The following is a 23,099-nucleotide window of genomic DNA, read 5'->3' as shown; positions in this document are numbered from 1 at the left end:
GTGTCAAACTTGGAGCAAATATATAAATGAGAGAGCAGAAGACTCAGTACCACTTGAACAAAATCTGTTTCATCAGATGCTGGGAACTCATTGTATTTATGTCATAAGCAGACAGTAATCCAGAGTTAGTGGTCAAAAAACGTTGGAGACCAGGATTAGGTCGTTGCAGGGATTCCCAACAGAGAAGAGGATAGTTTCCTCTCTTTCCACCCCCCAGTTGTAGCAAAGGTCCAGCTGCTCACAGGCATGTTCCACTTTATGCAAAGAAGTGGTTCCCAGAGAGCAGCCAGTTTAAAATGAGAAAGAAAAGGAAGTCAGAGTCCCCATCACTGTCCTCTAGCTGTGAAACTGATTGATGTGTTCAGGGCTCTCACCAAGAAGCTGTAGTTGCTGCTTGGAAACAAAAGAGGGAGAAGGCCAGGGAATTAGGAGGCAAAATCACTTTCACACAGCAAACTGGGTAAGGATTGTGTTAGGTAAGAATAATACAATAAATATAGTGGATCCGTGAAGGCAAGGGAGCAGTTAGGCCCAGGGGAGCTTGCCTGGGAGCCTCTGCCTGCACCGGAAAAAAAAAAAAAAAAAAGCCCAGCTCCACTTCATCTTGAAACTCAGAGATTTTCTTATCCCAGAAGACCCATTTCCTTCCTCACTGCATCAAGGAGCAATCACGACTGCTATTGCCTAATACTTAGAAGGCAGAGCGAGGCCTACACTTGACCCCTGGTTTCAGCCAAACAGCCTGAGGCAGGTGGAAAAAGTGGACATTACAGGGAAGCAATCAGAGAAATGTAGTTAAAACCAGGATTTATAAGAAAAAAAGACTCTAGGCAAAGGGGAAAAACATGGTTTACTGGGGGAAAAAAGAGGCATAATGGTTCTAAGAAATTTAGAAACATGGGAAATATTCTTTAAGACAAAAATGACTCTAATAGTTTATTCTTTGTTTTAATTTGCCTGTTTCCACCTGGGATATTTAAATTGATGTTTATTATTGTTCTGATGTGCCCAAGTGTTATGAAGTAGAGAATACAAATCCTCAGGGGGTGAGAGAGAGAGAGAGAGAGAGAGAGAGAGAGAGAGAGAGAGAGAGAGAGAGAGAGGGAGAGAGAGAGAGAGAGAGAATATGCACAAGCAAGCAAGGGAGCAGGAGAGTTAGTTCTCACCCTGGTTCCCTTTTGAAGAGGCCTGGGTTTTTCGTTGTTTATTTTTGCTTTTTATTGACCCTTGTGCATCACATCTTGCACCCCAGTCCTGCTCATCTCTCCATTCTCTGTTGTCCATCCTCTGTCCTTGCAAACTTCACCCCAAAATAAAAGACACACATACAAACAAAATAAACAGAACAAAACAAAGCACAGAAAACAGCTCACCGCAGAAGCTGTGAATGTCAGTGTGTCCCACAGTATATCCCTCTGTCCACACATCTTACATGAGAATGTTCATGGCAATGAGTCATTTGTCTGGTTCAAGGTCTCTGTCTTTTGTGACCCCATCGATATTAGGACTCCTAGGGACTTTCTCAATTATCCTGTTGTCCTGTGTTATGGAGATTCTGCAGCTTCGGATCAGCATGACTGCCCCTTTAAAGCACCCTAACCGTTATAGAGGATATAGATTTTGAAGTGTGCCCACTCTTTTCTGTGGATCTGGGCTTGAGTTGTAGCTGAGCGGGTCAGCGGGCCAGCTCTTCCTTATCTACACCACCAGAGTGAGCTCTCCAGCACTGCTTTGATAAGACTTTCCAATGGCACCAGCAGTAGGAGGTTGGATCATCTCTCAGACGGCCCCTACACCTTTACAGAGAGCTCCAATCTGGTGCTCAGTCAATGCACAGGGCCTGCTCTCTCATGTGCTGCAGCCCCGGAAGAGCTAGGCCAGATCTCCCATTCTCACACTCATTGCACCGGATCACCCGTGTCTTTACCATCACTGTTAGCTTCACTGTGTTTCTCAGGCAAGGTGTAGGGCCATCCCTCCTGCTCTCATGATCTCCGGCCAAGCTCTCTTGACTACCACAGCTAGGGCATCAAGCAGCATCAAGCAGCATCTACGCTAAATCGAGGTAGAGTGTGGCAAGGGCAAGTTCTCCTTTGCTCCTGCTTTCAGGCCTGGCTCACCAGGAGCCTTCTCTACCTGCTCACCTGTGCTGCCCAGGCAAGATGGAGTGCCCACTAGCTTAAATGTAGCTGGCTAGAGGAAGGTCAGCTTTCCTGCTCCCATGACCTCTGGCTCAGCTCCTCTGACCACCAGAAGCAGCGAGGGTATGGAGATCACCTCTACTCCCATGCCACCCAGCAGATGATAAGCTCTCCCACTCTTAAGCCCTAAGTCTGGCTCAATTGTGTTTCTGCCACGAAGGTCAACTCCATTGTGTTCGACCAGTTCTGCTAAGCCACTGGATATCCAAGCTAAATAGCTACAAACCCAGACATGACTCTTAGGCTACAAAGGCCAGTAATTTACCATAGTCTGTGGCTGCAGGGCTGACTACTCACAACAGGTTATTTCTCTTCTTCCTCCCACTCCTTTTAAAAATGCCCAAACTTCTGTTTCTCTTTCTTTCCCATCTGTCCATCACACATTTGCACACTCTAGTGGCTTTGGCTTCAGGTAGGCCTGTAAAATTAATTATTTTAATATAAATGCAAGTAGTGAATTAATCTGTCAGCTGTATTCCTCTGTCTTTGCTAGTCCCAAATAACATCCTAGAAAGACCAAGATTTATTTATATTTTTCACCCCAATACCTGGATAGCATTGATTTATATGAATTAAATCTGACTACCTCCCAACTCTGATACCAAATGCTTGCTATTAGGCTTTCCATCTTCTGTTGAGCTCAGAAAACTCTATCTTCTTTCCTCTGCTCCTCTACACCTTCTCTTCCTCTTTCCCTCTCTGCCACCCTCTCCCTCTCCACCCTCTCCCTTTCCCCCTCCATCATCTCTCTCTCTCTCTCTCTCTCTCTCTCTCTCTCTCTCTCTCTCTCTCTTCCCTCCTTCTCTTTCCCATCTCCTTGGCAGAGAAGTTTCTGCCTTATTTTTTTTGCCTTTCTGCCAACCACTGAGTGATCAGAATTTATTGAAAAGGCAGAAAATAAATAGTAATAGCTGCTTATACAAACTTTCAACAGAAGATTCTTAACATTGATTACAATGCTGTGTCTGGATTGAAATAAGATATGAGAGATCAGAGAAGTCGGCATTTGAATAACATAAGAATAAAATTTACACAATGCACAAAAACCTTATGCCTACATGGTCCACTAGTTTGGCAGGCCTCTGCGTGGGTGGTTGCCTATTGGGAGTGCTGTGACATGGTGGCGGGGATGGGCTAGTGGTGGCAGCTCTGTGTCTCCTGCCACCTGCCCTGGGTAGCAGAAGGCAGGTCTCTGGATATCTTTCTCTGCATGCACTGTGAGGCATGGTAGTTGGCAGGCCTCTGGCTCTCTCCTGAAGTTACTTTTAACCTCCATTGCCCTCGCCATGTCCCTGGATTTCTGTGATGAACTCCTTGTAACTATCTCCAGCACAGCAGCAAGAGGCCTGCTTTATCTACATACATTCCACAGAAGTAATTATAGCACAGGCTACTGGTATACATTAACTTTCACTTTAGAGAAGATTTGGCTTATTGAGTTGGATCTCCGGGTAATCTACATAGAGAAAACTTAAATCATAAATCTTCTTGATCACATTAGGGGGCTTGAAAGAAGACTCATTCTATACTGTGCACATGAGTCTAATTTAGGAACTAAGTTTGACTCCCCACTCACCCTGTAGAAAGTCAAGTATAGCAATACCATTGGAGGAAAAAAATGTGAATTTCTGAGCTTGTTAACTGCATAGGTGAGCCCCATGTTCCTGCATCAAAAATCAAAATGCATATCCCTGAGGAAGGACATTCATTGACCTCTGGCATGAACACCTATGAAGACATATGTGTACCCACAGGCATTTCGCCAGGTACATGGATATGTTTATACTTGTACATACAAATTTATACACAAGCACAAAGATATAGTTTAGTTTTATACATATTCATAGCTTCACGATATATGTATAGATGCATAATATGCAAGGATATATATGTATGTCTATGTGTTCATAAATAAGCTGCATAAGAAAAGTGCAAATGCTTCAGGAAAACATAATAATATGATTTTTGTGAAGGATTAGTTTATATACACATCGATGATAGACTTCTTTAAAAGTTTCTAATGGTTTTAGAATTCTGTTTTAACTGTTGTGAGTAATCCTATACTCATGTGATTATGGAAGCACAATATGCCAGATATAAATAAATAAACATATATATAGCATCCAAAGCTCATGATCTATATCTCAAATAGATCTTAAATTTAACATATATATATTATAATATATAAAACAATGCTATGAAAAAGTTCTCCAATGCTGGAATAGTGCTAGATAGAATATTATTTTTAAGTTAAAATGTAGAACAAAGATGTAGGTTTAATTCAAATATATTATTTTAATTTGGTAAAAATGAAAATTCAGAAGCCAGTCTAGAGGTCCTATGACACTTTGTTGAAGAATCCTTTTCTTCTTTGCAAGAAATTGGGAATAGTTTATTTTGTTCAATAATTTCTCTCAAGATTCTAAAAAGATTGTACATAATATGTAGTTATACTAGAAAAGCATGTTAAGAAATAAATATAAAATACATAACCTAAGATTTCATCAGCCTGTTCATATTTTATTAGGATGTGTTTACATCTTCTAAAAAGCATTTGTGTGCAGTATGTACTATCTGTATAACAAGAAACATACATTATGTATATCTACCTCAAAATCTTTGCTGGGAGAAGTTATGATCATTTTTTAAATTACCTCTTTTAGTATAGTTCAGATCATTTTGATTCTAAAAACAATGTGGCTTCTATATTTTACCTGAAGAAGTATAACTTGGTTGATTCTGCAACAATATATGTCAAAAGTCAAATTTATTGCATAGTACACTGACATAATATTCACTTTTTGTTTTTCAATAGTTAGCTTAGATTACTGTATAATCACATCACTTTCTGATCTATTTTCTCCCACCAATTCATCCATTGTATCTCTCTGTTGCCTTCCTTCAAGTGCATGGCCTCTTTTCTGTTAAGTATATAGGCAGGCAGCAGACAGATGAGATATAGACAGATGAGAGATGATAGAGTATCTTCCTCCCATCTTCCTTCCTCCCCATTCTTGCTCTCTCCCTCTCTCTTACTCTCTCTTACTCTGTCTCTCTCTCTCTGTCTTTGTCTCTCTATATCTGTCTCTCTCTGTCTCTATCTCTCTGTCTCTATCTCTACGTCTCTCTCTCTCTCTCTCTCTCTGTGTGTGTGTGTGTGTGTGTGTGTGTGTGTGTGTATGTGTGTTTCTCAGTTTTAAGTGCAGGAGTTGTGCTATGCATGTATCAGTTGGAATTGTGTCCACAACTCTAAATTTTGATTAATTTGGAATTCTTTAATGGTCTCCATATGTTGAGAAGGGAAATTTATTTTATGAAGAATAAAAACTATACTTATCTATGGGTAGAATTTAAATCCATATTGCTGAAGACACCATCAGGATACAGGGCCTAGAAACACTGAGTTGGCTACACTGAAGAGATAGAGATTACCTTGTAGTAAAATTCTACCAAGCTGTGACACCTAAGACAACAATAATCGGCACAAAAAAATATTCCAAAAGCTGAAATAGTGGAATTTATGTCCTAGTTGTTACCAAAAGCTATCCTATTGATTTAAACATGGGAGAAGAGCAGAAGAATCATGCATAATACTAAAAACTGTGGCAAATGAGATTATAGATCATCAGTTGGGAACTTCTTATGACACTACTCCTAAACCAGGGCAAACTCTAAACACAACCTCATTCTAACAACTTCCTATTGTTTTCTATCTTCAGCGGATAAATAAAGCATTATTTGCTTAAGTCAAAGAGCAATAAGAACAAATGAAGGGAGTATTCTATTGTCACCATAAAAATAATTCATGATACCTCAAGTAAACATGCTTTTTCTAATGCAGCATGTTTAACTGATTTTAGGCTTTGATTGTTACTAAGATGTGAGTGAGCTGGTCACAATGAAGTTACAGTGGAATAAAGTAAACACCCTCCATTTTGTATATCTTATTAGTTAATCAAGCTGCAATTTTCCCTACCATATGTATGTTTTCTGCATATACCAACTCTGGAATTGTTCTTTCCCCATGTTTTACTATTTGTGTTAGTGTATACAGATACAAAAATGGTACCAAATGTATGGCTCTGTGGTTGCAAGGCTTTTCCTTTGATTTTGATATATAACTCTCCATCTACTCTGATGTCTGAGAGTCCATGACTTCCACCCCATCGCCTACCACCCTTGTTAAGAGATAATTCAGTTTTACATCTAGTGAATTTATGTGATGCTATTTATACTTTCTTTGTTTCCCCTGCAATTACCATCCTGAATCCACCTGGAGAAATAATATAATGCATTATACATAAAGGTGTGCCTTTTCAAATGTGAAATACTCTGAACTTTGAAAGACAGTCACACCATATGGTTTCACAACGTGGACTCGTACATATTAGCCAGCATTATATAGTTAGCCCCTTAGAAAGAGTTCCACTTACTTAGCTCACATGCTGGGCTCTCAAATAGAAATTATATGCTGAATTCTGCTCTTCTCTCCCAAATCATACTGAATTGGTCACATATATTATAGTCTGAGTATTTTAGGTTTGTGTTGGCTCATTATTGCTGGTCACAGGACCGGAAGGCACTACTTAAATAGCTTTTCTTGGGTATTCTCAGACCTGGTTTGCTGAAAGAGTTCTTTGAATAAAATATAGGGAATTAATTGGCAGGACACAAGGCGATGCAGAGGTACTATTTAATATTTACGACACATGGTGAATTGAGGCAAAGGGCAAACACTGCTCACATGGGAGACCTTCTCATTGGGAAAGCATGCATCTACCTCCTGCTGTCCCACTGTGAAGCTGGAGCAATCATACCATCACACCGTTAGTTTTCTTTCTGCATGCAACTCGATCGCTCATCCAGGGATCTGATCTAAAACCTGGGCTTGAATAAGCAATGCAACAAATAACCAGATGTTTTATGATATTTGAAATTATGCAACTATGCAAAATATTTCTAGATAGTGAGCTGCATTAAAGTAATGAGCTAAGCATTTTCCTCCTTTCAAGAGGAGAGGTGAGAAATTGGATGATAAGCTCCGTCATGATTGCGAATACACATTCGGAAAATTTTTTTGCTCCCTGGAGGCACTTCTCCCCACTATCTTTACATAGACAGTAGTTTTTGTTTCTCATTAGTTAGGAGAAACAAGGGTTTTGTTTTGCTTTATTTTGTTTTTGTTTTTTTTCCCCCCTATACTTTGGAATTCTCATCTCCATGAAAACAAGACTGGGAGTTGCACAGCTACAGGTTAACTCTGGATGTTCATTAAAATAGCAGTTTTGTCAGAAGAGTGAAGAGTTATCACATACTCCCTAGGAGGCTCTGGGGAAGAAGCCTCTCTTCAGAGAAGGTTGCAGTGCTCATTAATAGCATGCCTGTCCAAAACAGCCAACTCCAAGCAGGAAGCTGTTGCTTTTAAGGCATGTAAACCCCAAAAAACAGGTGTAAGGGTTTTGCTTCCTAAGTTCCACATGAACATGAAAGACATTTGTATTTAGTATCAGGAAATGCTCGTGGTCTTCAGCATGAATTGGTAAATCAGTTTCAGCATGTGGGACTAATAGATGTAGGAACCATGAAGTTCATTTTTGCTGTTGTTGTTGTTTAGTTTTATCTGATTTTAAGGTAGAATCTCATTCTATTACCCACACCAGGCTGGAACTCACTGTGTAACACATGTTAGACTTAAACTCTCAATGATTCTCCTGTCTCCATTCTCTGGCCTGGAATTGGGGCAATAGTAACTGGTGGTTTGAATATGGTTGGCCCTTGGGGAGTGGTACTGCTAGGAGGTGTGGTCTTTTGAAGGAAATATGTTGTTCTAGGGGTGGAATTTGAAGATATTTCCAGGGCAGAAGAGTCAGTTTCCTCCTGGCTACAGTCAGATCAAGATGCAGAACTCTCAGCAACTCCTGTTCCATGCCATGCTAGAAGCTACCATGCACCAGCCTTGGTGATAATGAACTTCTGAACCTATAAGCCATACCCAATTATATTTTGTTCTTTATGAAAAACACACATAGTATGCACTCACTGATTAGCCCAAAACCTCGAATTATCCAAGATACAATCCACAGACCACAGGAAGCTCAAGAAGAAGGACAGCCAAAGTGTAGATGCATCACTCTTTCATACAAGGGGGAACAAAAATATTCATAGGAGATATGCAGACAATGTTTGGGGCAGAGACTGAATGAGTGGCCAATGAGAGCCTGCTGCACCTGGGGATACATACAGCCACCAAACACAGACAATATTGATGAATCCAAGAAGTACATTCTTACAGAAGCCTGATACAGCTGTCTCCTAAGAGGCTTTGCCAGAGCATCACAAATACAGTGGTGAATGCTTGCAGCCTACCTTTGAACTGAGAATGGGGTACAATTTGAGGAGTCAGAGAAAAGATTGAAGGAGCTGAAGGGGTTTGCAACCCCTAAGAACAATAATACCAACCAACCAGAGCTCCCAGAGACTAAATCACCATCCAAAGAGTACACATGGACAGACCTATGGTTCCAACTGCATGTGTAGCAAAGCCTTGTTGGGCAACAGTGGGAGGAGAAGCCCTTGCTCCTGCCTAGGCTGGATCCTCCTCCTCAGTGTAGGGGAATGTCAGGGCAGGGAGGTGAGGGGGTGGGTGGATGGGTGTGGGAACACCCTCATACTAGAAGGAGGAGAGATTGGATGGTGGTTTATAGATGGGAAACCGGGAAAGGGGATAACATTTAAAATGCAAATAAAAAAAATCCAATAAAAAAAGAATTGTCTTTAAATAAGACACTAATCAACTCTGTACCTTCTGTTGATTCATGCATTTTCTGGAAATGCTAATGTTACTACAATTTTTCTTCGTCTGTCTTTCACATATAGATCTTCCACTCAGACCTAAAGCATCTAAAATGAAATCACTTGCTATGGTCATGGTACACGGAAAAGCCTTTTTCATTGTTTTTAACCTAAATGCTAGTACATCCAGGGTGTTTTGATTGCTTGGTTTTTCTTGTTTCCTTCCTTGCTTCCTTCTTTCCTTTTTTCCTCTTTCCTCCCTTCTTTCCTTCCTTTCTTCCTTCCTGCTTGCTTTCATTTCTTTTTTCTTTATTTCTGCTTGTTTCTTTAATTCTTTTTTATCATAGTCTCTTATATACAGACTGGCTTCAGTCACACCATATAGCAAAGACTGACTTTATCAAACCTAGCTATGTTTTTGCTTATTTTGATTTCCTTTTGTTGGTATTTCTTTTCTAAGATATCAAACCCAGAGCTTAAACTCAGTGTTCTACTAGAAAGCAAAATGGAATTTGCTCTTTCTTCCAGGCCCACATATTTGCTTTTTTTGTTCCCTGTCAGGAATCCCTGCGATAGGACAGAATCTGCTAATGGAATTCTAGTTCCTTTTTGTATTGCTGCAGATAAAAGAGAAATCAAGCTTGGGAAGTTTAAAAGAACAACAGACTGATCATCCAATAAGAACCTATGGTTAGAATGCAGTCTAAGTGATGGGCACCTTCTGTCTGTCTCAGTAAATACTTGGAATTACAACCTATCATCCAAATTACTTGCGTTTCACTATTAAATGCTCTACTGGATAGTACCATGGAGTTATACAAACATTTTAGTAACATTATAAGAGAATTTTCTTAGTGAGCTCTCATATTTTATTTAACAGATATTCAAAAGTATGTATTTTATCCATTCTAAATTAGATAATGAGTAATCCTAATCTTCATAGTCATAGATATCTTTTTTTTAAATTAAATTAAAATTTAAATTAAAATTTAAATTAATTGCCTAAAATCAATTAATTTTTGCAGGAATTAATTACAGAGGAAAGAGCTAAATTGAAAACCCAAACCCAAGGATACCTCTGTTAGTTTTTTATTATTCAGCATTGTTTTAGCCACCCCTCTATTCTTTTTGTTGTGTGTGCATGTGCTCATGTGTGTGTGTTTTCATTTGAAGCTAAAAATTGCCTTTCCAAGTTCTGTGAATAACAGTAAACCCTACTGATAAAGGTAGTACCTACATGATTTACTGAGCATAGAGAAGTAGACTGGTGCCTAGTTCTAGCCTTCATCTCTACAGGCAAGCATTCATGGTATCAGAAAGCACTCTGCATATTACCAAAAGATAAAGGTAAATCCCACCAAGCTGCATATTCATGGATCTACCATGATGACCTGCTTACAAGATGCTCTACAGCAATAGGGGCACAGCCTGTGAGAGGAACTTACTGATATCTGGTTAAATTTGAGGTCTACTACATAAGAAAGAACCCATTCCTGATAGTGCTTGGATTACCAAGGTCCTGAGACTAAATAGGGGAAAATCAAATACTACTCTTCTACTTGAATAATCTATCCATAAAATGTCTCCTAGTTATAGTCTGCTATAATGATACATTGGTGCTTTGCTTAGCCATCATCAGAGAAATTTTCTTCTTTAGTAGATAGCAACAAATAGAGACCCCCAGTTGGATACTGTGGAGTCAGCAAAAGAGTTAAAATCACTTGATCCTAAATGGTATACCTACATCAAAAACCTCCCGTCAAGGCTCATAGAAGAACCCTGATGAAGAGACGACTGGAAGCTAGTGTGAGTCAGGTGGTAAAGAGAACACAAAGCAAGCAAGGCCTCTGAAACAAGAACGAAACACCTATGAACTCATAGCGACTGAAGTGATATGCACCAGAGCTACGGGTGTCTGGATCAGATAGGGTCCCAACTGTAAGGGGAAAGTGAGCAGAAATTTATTTCAGAAATAAAAAATAATAATTTTCTCTACTGGGGTAACACTGGGTTTATAAAAACTTTTATGTCTAGGCTCCATGCCCAGAAGTAGATATCCACCACAATATGAACCTAAGGGAATCTTTGGAGGTTCTTTGTCTCAATGGCTTCTCAAGGCATTACCACTACTACTACTAGTACCACTACCACTACCACTACCACCACCACCACCACCACCACCACCACCACCACCACCACCACCACCACCACCATTATTATTATTATTATTATTATTATTATTATTTGCTGTTGTTATTGTTGCTTTGTTTTCTTATTGTTTTACTTTACAGGTGCTCTGAATATAACTTATGTTTTCTGGATTTGTGTTCTTATTAATTTTCTTTGCGTGAAAATTTGCATATCTGAGCAAATATGCTTTTCTTGAGATCCCTTTGGCTATATTTCTTGTCTGTGTTTTGTAAGTTTTGATTGTTTGTTTTTATTTTACCTTATTCTATTTTATCATTTTTAGTTTTATTGTAGTTACCTATTTTTATTTTAATGAGAGAAAGAAAGAGCATGGATTTATTTTAGTATGGAGATGGGAAGCAACTGAGAGAAGTGGAGGACGGCAAAATATAATCAGAATATATTGTATAAATGCAATTCTATTTTTAATAAAAATAGAAACAATTATGTAAAAGTTTTAATATTTGGATTTATGGAATAAATTAACAGATATAGAAAGGAAAAAAGAACCTCTCTATTTTTACATCACCCTTTCTCTAATATGAAATAAGTTTTTGATATTTTATCATCACAACGTCTGAATATATGTATCTGAAGCATGTCGCTAAGATTTCTTCATGAATAATTTCATCTTTCAGCTTTAATGTGCGATTACTATTTTCTTTATTCCATAGACATAAAAACAAAAATTTAGATAGACGGAGAGGAATTTTTATCTGGCAACATAACAGCTTTGGCAAGGAATCACATCGAAAAACTAGGTATGTGTGATCCAGCTGGAATGCAGACATGTCACAAAACTTTAATCCCTCTGCCTGGAATATAGACATACTCTCAGCCCATACTTTTTTTTTTTTTTTTTTAATTAATTAATTTATTTATTTTTTATTATTATTAACTTGAGTATTTCTTATATACATTTCGAAGTGTTATTCCCTTTCCGGTTTCGGGCAAACATCCCCTCCCCCCCTCCCCTTCCTTATGGGTGTTCCCCTCCCCACCCCCCCCCCCTTGCTTCCCTCTCCCCACCAGTCTAGTTCACTGGGGGTTCAGTCTTAGCAGGACCCAGGGCTTCCCCTTCCACTGGTGCTCTTACTAGGATATTCATTGCTACCTATGAGGTCAGAGTCCAGGGTCAGTCCATGTATAGTCTTTGGGTAGTGGCTTAGTCCCTGGAAGCTCTGTTTGGTTGGCATTGCTGTACATATGGGGTCTCGAGCTCCTTCAAGCTCTTCCAGTTCTTTCTCTGATTCCTTCAACGGGGGTCCTGTTCTCAGTTCAGTGGTTTCCTGCTGGCATATGCCTCTGTATTTGCTGTATTCTGGCTGTGTCTCTCAGGAGCGATATGCATTCACATTTTGATCATCCGTCTTGAGTTTCATTTCTTCTAGGCATCTAGGGTAATTCAAGCATTTGGGCTAATAGCCACTTATCAATGAGTGCATACCATGTATGTCTTTCTGTGATTGGGTTAGCTCACTCAGGATGATATTTTCCAGTTCAACCATTTGCCTCGAATTTCATAAAAGTCGTTGTTTTTGATAGCTGAGTAATATTCCATTGTGTAGATGTACCACATTTTCTGTATCCATTCCTCTGTTGAAGGGCATCTGGGTTCTTTCCAGCTTCTGGCTATTATAAATAAGGCTGCATGAACATAGTGGAGCACGTGTCTTTTTTATATGTTGGGGCATCTTTTGGGTATATGCCCAGGAGAGGTATGGCTGGATCCTCAGGCAGTTCAATGTCCAATTTTCTGAGGAACCTCCAGACTGATTTCCAGAATTTCGAGTGTTATTCCCTTTTCCCGGTTTCTGGGCAAACATCCCCCTCCCCCCTCCCCTTCCTTATGGGTGTTCCCCTCCCAACCCTCCCCCCATTACCGCCCACCCCCCCAAAGTCTAGTTCACTGGGGTTCAGTCTTAGCAGGACCCAGGGCTTCCCTTCCACTGGTGCTCTTACTAGGATATTCATTGCTACCTATGAGGTCAGAGTCCAGGGTCAGTCCATGTATAGTCTTTAGGTAGTGGCTTAGTCCCTGGAAGCTCTGGTTGCTTGGCATTGTTGTACATATGGGGTCTCGAGCCCCTTCAAGCTCTTCCAGTTCTTTCTCTGATTCCTTCAACGGGGGTCCCATTCTCAGTTCAGTGGTTTGCTGCTGGCATTCGCCTCTGTATTTTCAGCCCATACTTTTAAGGTAAAATTAGTTTGTAGAAGAAAACAGCTATGTTTGAATGTGATATTTAATTGAGTGGCAGACAAAGTGACAAATCACAGAATGATTTGACAGAATGAATCAGAGATAGATTATGCCTAACTCTCAGGAGAACAGCACAGTGAAGAAAATCCATTTAAGAACAATGCATAGAAAGAGAGAGAGAGAGTGGGAGAGGGAGAGGGAGAGGAAGAAGAAGAAGAAGAAGAAGAAGAAGAAGAAGAAGAAGAAGAAGAAGAAGAAGAAGAAGAAGAAGAAGAAGAAGAAGAAGAAGAAGAAGAAGAAGAAGAAGAAAGTTGTGTTCAGTTTACAGTACAGGCAGCACAGGATGTTCAAGCCAGAGAATAAGAAAAAGCCAGAGATTAGTACCAATTGCCCGAGTTAGTTTGAGGTCTAATAAAGTAATAAAGTGAGAAGTAGAGAGAAGCAACTTTGGATCAGCCAGTTTTTAGACAAGTTTAAACCAGAATCACTAATTTGAACCTGACAGCTAAGGTTCAGAAAGAAAGCACGAGTTTATTCAGCAGTAAGCCTCCAAGGTGACAATTATGTATAAATTCAGTGCAATTGCTCTGGGTCAGCACCATAGTCCTGCCCCACTCTACAGCCCTGCCTGTCTCCTAGAGGCCAGCTCCAATGAAGGGCACAGAAGGTCTGATTTTACCAGACGAAAAACTCTACCTGCCTTCCAGAAGGCCTGCTTTACCCTAGGACACACAGGTCCCCCTCCTGGATGCAATTAGCAACACCCGAAACAGCTAACATCAGAGACATTTAATTAAATCTAAGCCCAAGAAGATAATCAACAGACGCCAACACAATATCAGAACACAGCTCTCCTACTACAGCAAGCTTTGGATATTTTACCATACTTAAACAGCAAGGTTCACATGAACATGATATAGGCCTTTAAAGAAGATATAAATAATTCCCTCAAAGATATACAGAAAAACACAAAAGGATAGACGCCCTTAAAGAAGAAACAAACAAATCCCTTCAAGGAAAAAATAAAATACAAACAGGTGAAGGAAATGAGCAAAATGACCCAACATGTAAAAGACCTAAAAATCGAAATAAGATCAATTACAAAAGCAAATATGAAGATAGAAAACCTAGGAAAGGGAACAGGAACTGAGGAAATCAAGAGAAGATGAAAGATGCAAGAGAGAATATCAGGAGTAGAAGATACCATAGAAGAAAGTAGTGTATTATTCAAAGAAAACATAAAAAGTTCCTAATCTGAAACATTCTGAAAATTTGGGGCACAATAAAAAGAACAAAACTAGGAATAATAGACATAGAAAAGGTTGAAGATTCTCAGTTCATAGGGCCAGAAAATATCTTCAACAAAATCATAGTAAATAAACCTTCCTAACCTAAAGAAAGGGATGGCCAATACAAAAAGCTTATACAACACCAGAAAAAAATCATCCCGTCACATAATAATCAAAATACTAAATGTTCAAAACAAAGAAAAATATTAAAAGCTTCAAGGGGAAATGCCAAATAACATATAAAGGGATACCTATCAAAATTATACCTGAATTCTCAAAAGAGACTCTCAAAGGCAAGATAGATCATAGTCCAGCAAACTCTAAGTAACTACAGATACCAGCCCAGACAATATACCTCTGAAAACTCTCAGTCACCATAAATGAAGTAACCAAGATATTCTATAACAATACCAAATTTAAACAAAAATTGTCTATTAATTCAGGCCTTCAGAGAATGCTAGAAAGAAAATTACAACACAAGTAGAGTAACTATGCCCATGAAAAAACAAGAATGAAATCATCTCACTACAAACATAAAGGAGAGAATCACACATGCACACACAGTACCTCTAACAACAATTATAGACATATTCATCATTCTGTTCCATATAAGAAACACACCTCTGCAACAAACATAGACACTACCTCAGGTAAATGGCTGCAAAGAATGTCCAAGCAAATATTCCCAATAAACAAGTTGTAGTAGGCATTCTAATAATAAAATAAACATTTCATAGGAAGTAATCATGAGGGGTTGGGGATTTGGCTCAGTGGTAGAGTGCTTGCCTAGGAAGCACAAGGCCCTGGGTTCGGTCCCCAGCTCCAAAAAAAAGAACCAAAAAAAAATGTAATCATGAACGTTGTTAAAGGACCCTATATATTCTTCCAAGGGAAAGATACACCAAAATAAAGACTCAATTTGGAACATCAACACCCCAAATGCAAAGGCACCCACATTCATAAATGAAACTTTACTGAAGCTCAAAAAAAAAACTTGAACCTTACACAATAATAGGGGGATTCTTCAACACTCTCTCTCACCAATGGAAAAGTCATCAAAACAGACACTAAACACAGGTATAATGAGAGTAACAAAACAAATGGATTTTAAAATTATCAAAACAACATTTAACCACCAAACAAAAAATGTATAACCTTTTCTCAGCACCTCCTGGAATCTTTTTCAAAACTGACAATTTATTCAAACACACACACACACACACACACACACACACACACACACACACACACACACACAAATGCCAAGAAGATTGAAATAATCCCTTGCATTCTAGCACATCACTACGGATTAAGGATGAATTTCAACAAGAATAGAAACAATAGAATACCCATATACTCACAGAAACTGAACAACTCTCTACTCAATGATAAGTTGGGAAGAAGAAATAAATTAAGACTTTAAAAAAATCAGTGAAAATAAATGTACAACATACTCAAAATCATAGGACTGTGTGGTTTGACTGTGCTTGGTTCAGGAAGTGGCATTATTAAGAAGTTGGTCTTATTGGAGGAAGTGTGTCACAGCAGGCATGGACTTTAAAACACTTGTTCTATCTGCTTGGAAGCCAGTCTTCTAGCAGCCTTCAGGTGAAGATATAGGACACTCAATCAAGTTTCCTGTAACAAGTTCCTGCACTGCTGATGATGGCCTGAACCTCTGAACCTATAAGTCAACGCTAATCTGACCTTAGAAAAGTTGCCTTGGTAATGGTGTCTTTTCACAGAAATGGAAACTATAACTAAGACAGCAACGCAACGAAAGAAGTTCCAAAAGGAAAATTCATGGTACTAAATGTCTTCATTAAGAAATTAGAGAGAACTCATACGAGCAATATAACAGCACACCTGAAAACTCTAGAAGAAAAGGAAGCAAGCACATGCAAGAGGAGTAGATAGCAAAAAACAGTCAAACTCTGAGATGAAATCAAGTGATTAGAAACAGAGCAATACAAAGAATAAAGAAAACCAAGAGTGGATTCTTTGAGAAAATCAACAACATAGACACACTCTGAGCCAGACTCAGTAAAGGGCATGGAGACTGTGTCCACATTAACACAACCCGAAGTGAAACAGAAGACACAGCAACAGAGACTGAGAAATGAAAAATTCATCAGGATTTACTTCCAAAGGCTATACTCAGGAAAACTGGAAAGTCTAAATGAAATGGATGCTTTTCTAGACAGATATCCCATGCCAATTTTATATCTGGTTAAACTATCTAACCAGTCCCATAACTCTTCGAGAAATTAAAAACAGTTATTAAAAACCTCCAAAAGTCGGGGTTGGGGATTTAGCTCAGTGGTAGAGCGCTTGCCTAGCAAGCACAAGGCCCTGGGGGTACCCAGCTCTGAAAAAAAGAAAAAAAAAAACCTCCAAAAGTCTAGAGCCAAATGGTTTTTATGAATGAATCTATCAGACTTTCAAAAAGGAGAAATAGGGGCTAATACCAATACTCCTCAAACTTTCCCACAAAACAGAAACAGAAGGAACACAAACTAATTCATTTTATGAGGCCACAGTTACCCTGATTCCTAAACCATTCAAAGATCCGACAAAGAAAGAGAACTTCAGACCCATTTTGCTTACGAGCATCAATATAAAATTACTCAATAAAATTCTTGCAAACCAAGTCCAAGAACACATCAAAAACACCATTCGACATGATCAAGTAGACTTCATTCCAGAGATGCAAGCATGGTTCAATATAAAAGAAAAATGAACACCCCTTCATGTTAAAAGTCTTGGAAAGATCAGGAAATCAAGGCATATACATAAGAGTAATAAAAGCAATATATGGTAATCCAATAGTCAACATCTAATTAAATGGAGAGGAACTTAAATCAATTCCACTAAAATCAGGGACAATATAAGACTTTCCACTCTCTCCGTATCTGTTTACTTTAGAACTTAAATCTCAATGTAAAGCAAAAAGACAACAAAAACCTACCAAGGGCATTCACAGTGGAAAGGAAGACATCAAGTTATAAATATATCTGAAGATGGATATTATTCAAAATTTATAAAGAATTCAAGAAGTTATACACCAACAATATAATTAATCCAATTTAAAAAATGGGATACAGAGGTAAACAGAGAATACACAACAGAGGAATCTCAAATGGCTCAGAAGCACTTAAAGAAATATTCAACAACCTTAGTCATCAGGGAAATGTAAATGAAAATACCTCTGAGGTCCCACCTTATGCCCATCAGAATGGCTAAGATCAAAATTTAAAGTGACAGTACATCCTGGTCAGGATGTGGAGAAGGAGAAACACACTCCTCCATGCTGGTGGGATTGCAAACTTGTACAACCACTCTGAAAATCAATCTGGAGGATTGTCATTAAACTCAAAAGTTCTAAGTGAAGACTTACCTATATTGCTCCTGAGCATATGCCTAAAATAAGCTCCATTTTACCACAAGGACATGTGCTCCACCATGTTCATAACTGCCTTATTTGTAATATTCAGAAACTGGAAGCAACTCAGAAGAATTCTTTTATGCAATGGAATACTATTCATATGTTAAAAACAAGGGCATCATGAATTTTGCAGAAATATCCTAAATAAGATAAACCAGATCCAAAAGGACGTGTATGATATGCACTCACTGGTGAGTGGATATTAGCCAATAAGTACAGAATAACCATGATACACCCACAAACCTAAGAAAGGAATTAAGAAGAAAGGCCTAAGTGAGAATGATTAAATCCCACTTAGCAGGGGGAACAAAATAGTGATGGGAGCAGAGGAAGTCAGGAATCTAGATGGGAGAGATGAGAGATGCCCAGAGGCCAGGTGAATGAATGGAAATCTGCAGCAGGCGCTGTGAGTTTGTGGGGGGTGGGGTTGTGGGGGGTTGGGTGGAGGGAATCTCTAAGAATTCCCAGAGACTTTGCATGGGAGATGATCCCAGGTCTTAGTTTGGGTGACCTTAACTTTTCAGCCCAATAGTAAGGATATGGACAGACAGGACCCCCAGCGAAAGGATGGGGACATCAACCTTCCTATAAATTTTTTGTCCCCAAATTGCTCCTGTATAAAAGAAATGGAGGAACAAAAATGGAGAAGAGACTGAAAGTTTGTCCAACCAAGTCAGTTTGTCTGGCCCAAGTCAGGATACATCCTAAAGGCAGACACCAAGCCTTGGCACTATTAATGATGCTATGTTGTGCTTGAAGATAGAAGTCTAGCATGTCTGACCTACGAAAAGCTCTATCAAGCTGTAGAATAAGACAGATGAAGATCCCCACAGCCAATCATGGGTTGTAGGTCAGGGGAACCTATGTAAAAGTTAGGGCAAGAATTGAAGGAACTGAAGAGGATGGCAACCACACAGTTCCTTTTCTTGAACGTTTTTTGACAGAATTAAACTAATGTGTCAAACCTGGGAGGGTCTTGTTAGCTTCTGACATGGTGTAGCAGAGCACACAAATGAAGGACTTGCTATTGTGAAAGCAGGACAAAGCAACGCGTTGTTTTCCAATGTTAAATTGTGGGGGAAGTGGACCATGGTCCATGCCATCAGACAGAAGAACTGGCAAGGTTGAAGTAGGTTTTGAATCCCAGACAATCTCAGAATTGCAAATGGTGGGCATGGAACCAGCTCCCTGCCAAGCTCTACCTGCTCTGGAACAATGAAATATGACACCCACTGAGAGTGTTAGCATTTGTTCTAGGTTCTGCCCAATAGTTACCTACCAACAGCTAGGTATGTGCCTGGATTGCTGTAAAAGGGTTATTTGGCCTCCCTCTCTCTTTCTGACCTCTCTCTCCCTTCCTCTCCTCCCTCCCCCACCCATGCCCTGTTTTCCCAGCCAGACTCTTCCTTTTTTCGCCCTCCTCTCTTTCTGTCCTTCTCTGTTCCCCTTTTCTCTGTGCCTCTTCCACAATATTGTCTCACTCCCCAAATAAACCTCCTTTTATTCTAGATCCATCTTATGCGTGGTTCCTGGGAATGGAAAACGCCTAAACGTGAGCCCACTATGGCAACCCCTCCCACCGCTGCATTACAAAACATATCAGAGAGGACCAGGACAACAGGTTACAGCATAGAAACCTGGAGTTCTGCATGCCAATACACTATCCAGATAAACCCAGAATTTTTAGTCTCGGGCATTCTTTCCTATAAAAGGTAATTAATGCTTGGTCCACCCTGAGTAAGACATATGCGATTACATCTGCTATAAAAATAAAGCAGTTCGGACAAGCAAGGATCGACTGTTTCATTCATCAGGGATCGTCTAAGGGGAGGCCTTCATCATAAAGATCCTTGACTAAATCTCCCCTACAGAAGGTGGTCTCTTTTTTTAAGTCCCTCTGTGCTCTCAGCACTCACTCAGAACCAAACCATATTCTTCCCTGTCTCAGGCTCAACCTGCCTATTACATAAGGGAAAGGAGGACCCTTGGACCACCATTCTCAACTTCCTGCAGTCCCCAGCAGTGCCGAGAGGCACAGGATATTGAGAACCACAGCATTTGTCCAAGATCTCATGGTTTCTCACCCAGGAAGAACAGGGGTTGGGAGCCCTATCACAGACTGCATTCTGCCTCCCCTGAGCAGCTTGCTGGTGGGAATCCAAGATAAGAGTAGTGATGCTGCACCCCCACATTAAATACAAACTTTTAATTCACATATTTATACACTATAGGTTTCAACATTTAAAGCCATAAATAAGCAAAACCTAAGCAGGCCTTGGTCACATAAATTAGATGAGAGTCATGGGTTTTTTGTTTGCTTTTTGTTTTTTGTTTTGTTTTGCTTTATTTTTTTTTAGCTTTGAGACAGCATATAACTTTTATTTTTAACCTTGGTTTAGCCTTTTTTTTATACAATCGATTTTATTTTTCAATTATAGTATAACAGTATATTTTACCTTATTGTCATCATCCTGTTGTAATGAATTTTCAAATTTAAATTAAGAATTGTGCCAAATTATTTTCCAATCTAAAACAAAATATTAAAACAATCCCATAAGAACATCAATACCAACCAACCAGAGTCCCAAGGGATTAAACCATTACATAAAGACTACTCATGGACAGACCCATGGCTCCAGCTGCATATGTAGCAGAGGATGGCCTTGTCAGGCACCATTGGGAGGAGAAGCCTTAGGTCCTGCCAGCGCTGTACCCCTAGTATAGGAGGATGTCAGGGCAGGGAGGGGGGAAGGAGGGGAGTGATTGAGGAGAGAGAACACCCTCATAGAAGCAGGAGAAGGGGGGATGGGATAGGGGACTTATGGATGGGAAACCATAAAAGGGAATAACATTTGAAATGTAAATAAAAACTATACAATAAAAAACATTATAGTCATGAAATCATGTCTCACAATAAATATAAATGCACATTAGCAGCAATTGCGTGGCTGATGAGAGTATAAAGGTATGAATCACCTGCTCTTGTGTTTGAACAAAACATGAATTTCGGAAGTGAATCCCTAAGGGGTGTATATTTTTGTCTTCACTATAAAAAGACATTACCACAGGTAAGGCTTAATTACTGACTAGTGTTAATCGAACCTCTTGGTTAATTTTGGGACTCTGGTGAAATCTTTTATGTTCGTGTGCCTTTTATTTAATCTCAGATAACATTCTTCTAAAACATTTTGAATGAATAGCTAACATGTAAGTAGATCTAATAATAATGTTATACAATATCCTATAAAATAATTTATGTACAGAATATTCATTTTTGTTTATTTACATAACTTTCTTTCTATCATTTTTTATTTATATGTCTTCATATAATGCTAAATTAACATGAGACAAAATATCTAACATCTATAACTTAATATTGTTTTTGTTATAATGTATTGCAATTGTTTTGAATAAAGTATAACTATCAGCCAACCCCAAAGTAGTATCTTACACTAGAGAAGCCAGATTAAAACCAAAATGTCTTCCTGTTCTGATACCATAGCCTAAAACACTTTCATCATGTAGAAGGCTGATATGGAGAACACTAAAGTACACATGATTGTAATGCGTATAGAAAAACCGCACTGGCAAAATCAGTTAGAAAATATTAAAGAAAGGTGTGTTATTCAACAGATAAATGAGTTTGAGAATTGAAACCATGACACTCACTGAGATTTTATTTATGTTTATCTATTTTTATCTAAGTATATACACATGCTACCAGTTGTCTTGAAGGTTTAAAGAGGTTGTCAGATTTTCCAGACCTGGAATAAATGGCCTGCAAGTCTCCTGACATGGGTGCTAGGAATAGAAACCTGATCCTCTGAAAGAGTAGCAACTGCTTTTAGTCATTGATTGATCTCTTCAGCTCCAGTTTTATAAACCATAATTTGATGTGTTTTAAAATTCTACTTACACATGTGTTTCGCAGTGTATTAGATTTTATACCTAATTTTCTTCACCTGATGTAATTGTAATCTCAGAGGTTTACTGGTGTATAAATTCACCCTTTCTAGCTCTTTCTGAACTCTGGCTGGCTGGATCAACTCAGTCTTCAGGCATAAACTCCTTTCCATGATGTCTGATTAAATATGGCTTCTCTCAGTCTTATTGCTCTGCTTGACCTCAAACTAACACTGGCAATATGTTCTAATATCTCTGGAGTTTAGAGTTTGACAACTGCTTATTCAAAAACTATTAAGAGCAGAAATTATGAAATATATATATTACTCTTTGACTTCAACTACCTCTGCTGACCTGCATTAAACTACATGAATTCGCAAACAAATTCAACTCCACTACACTGACTACACTGACTCCCCACTGACTGAACTGACCAAACTGCACTCAACTGAAGTGATGGAACTGCCTTAATCCCCCCTTTGCTTTTATTAAATAGTTTTTCTTCTGAGACTTGGGTATATCCTACCTCTTCCCATTCTGTCAAATCATTCCCTTATTCATCACTTTGTCTGTTCCTCAATTAGACATTATTGATGAGATTAAAGATACTAAACAATTGCAACCCGAGGGATTAAAGGGATGTACTTAGGACTTGTGTGAATACTGGCCAGATCACACAGTGCTAGAAGGTATTTGGATATGATCAGAGTAGCAGTGTAAATTAAAATTCCTCTACATGTGCCTGCTTCGTCTTTTACTTTAAGTGACTCTAATGACCTTCACTGAACTGCATGAACTCATTAACAAACTCATCTCCATTGTACTACCCTCACTATACTCTGACTCCCAACCAACATACTCTGATCTCTCTGTCTCTGTCTCTGTCTGTCTTTCTCTCTCTCTCTCTCTCTCTCTCTCTCTCTCTCTCTCTCTCCTTTAGTTTCTCTTTTCTGTGTTGTTTTAGTGAGAATTGGATATATTCTATCTTTGACTCATTCTGTCAAAATTTTCTCTGATTCCTCACTTCTTTTGCCCCTCATATAGACATCCCATTCAAACATGACTGGTTCCTTCTAAAA

This window comes from Rattus rattus, chromosome 3 (genome assembly GCF_011064425.1).
Source record: "Rattus rattus isolate New Zealand chromosome 3, Rrattus_CSIRO_v1, whole genome shotgun sequence".
NCBI lineage: Eukaryota > Metazoa > Chordata > Mammalia > Rodentia > Muridae > Rattus > Rattus rattus.
Note: the sequence above shows the minus strand (reverse complement) of the source record.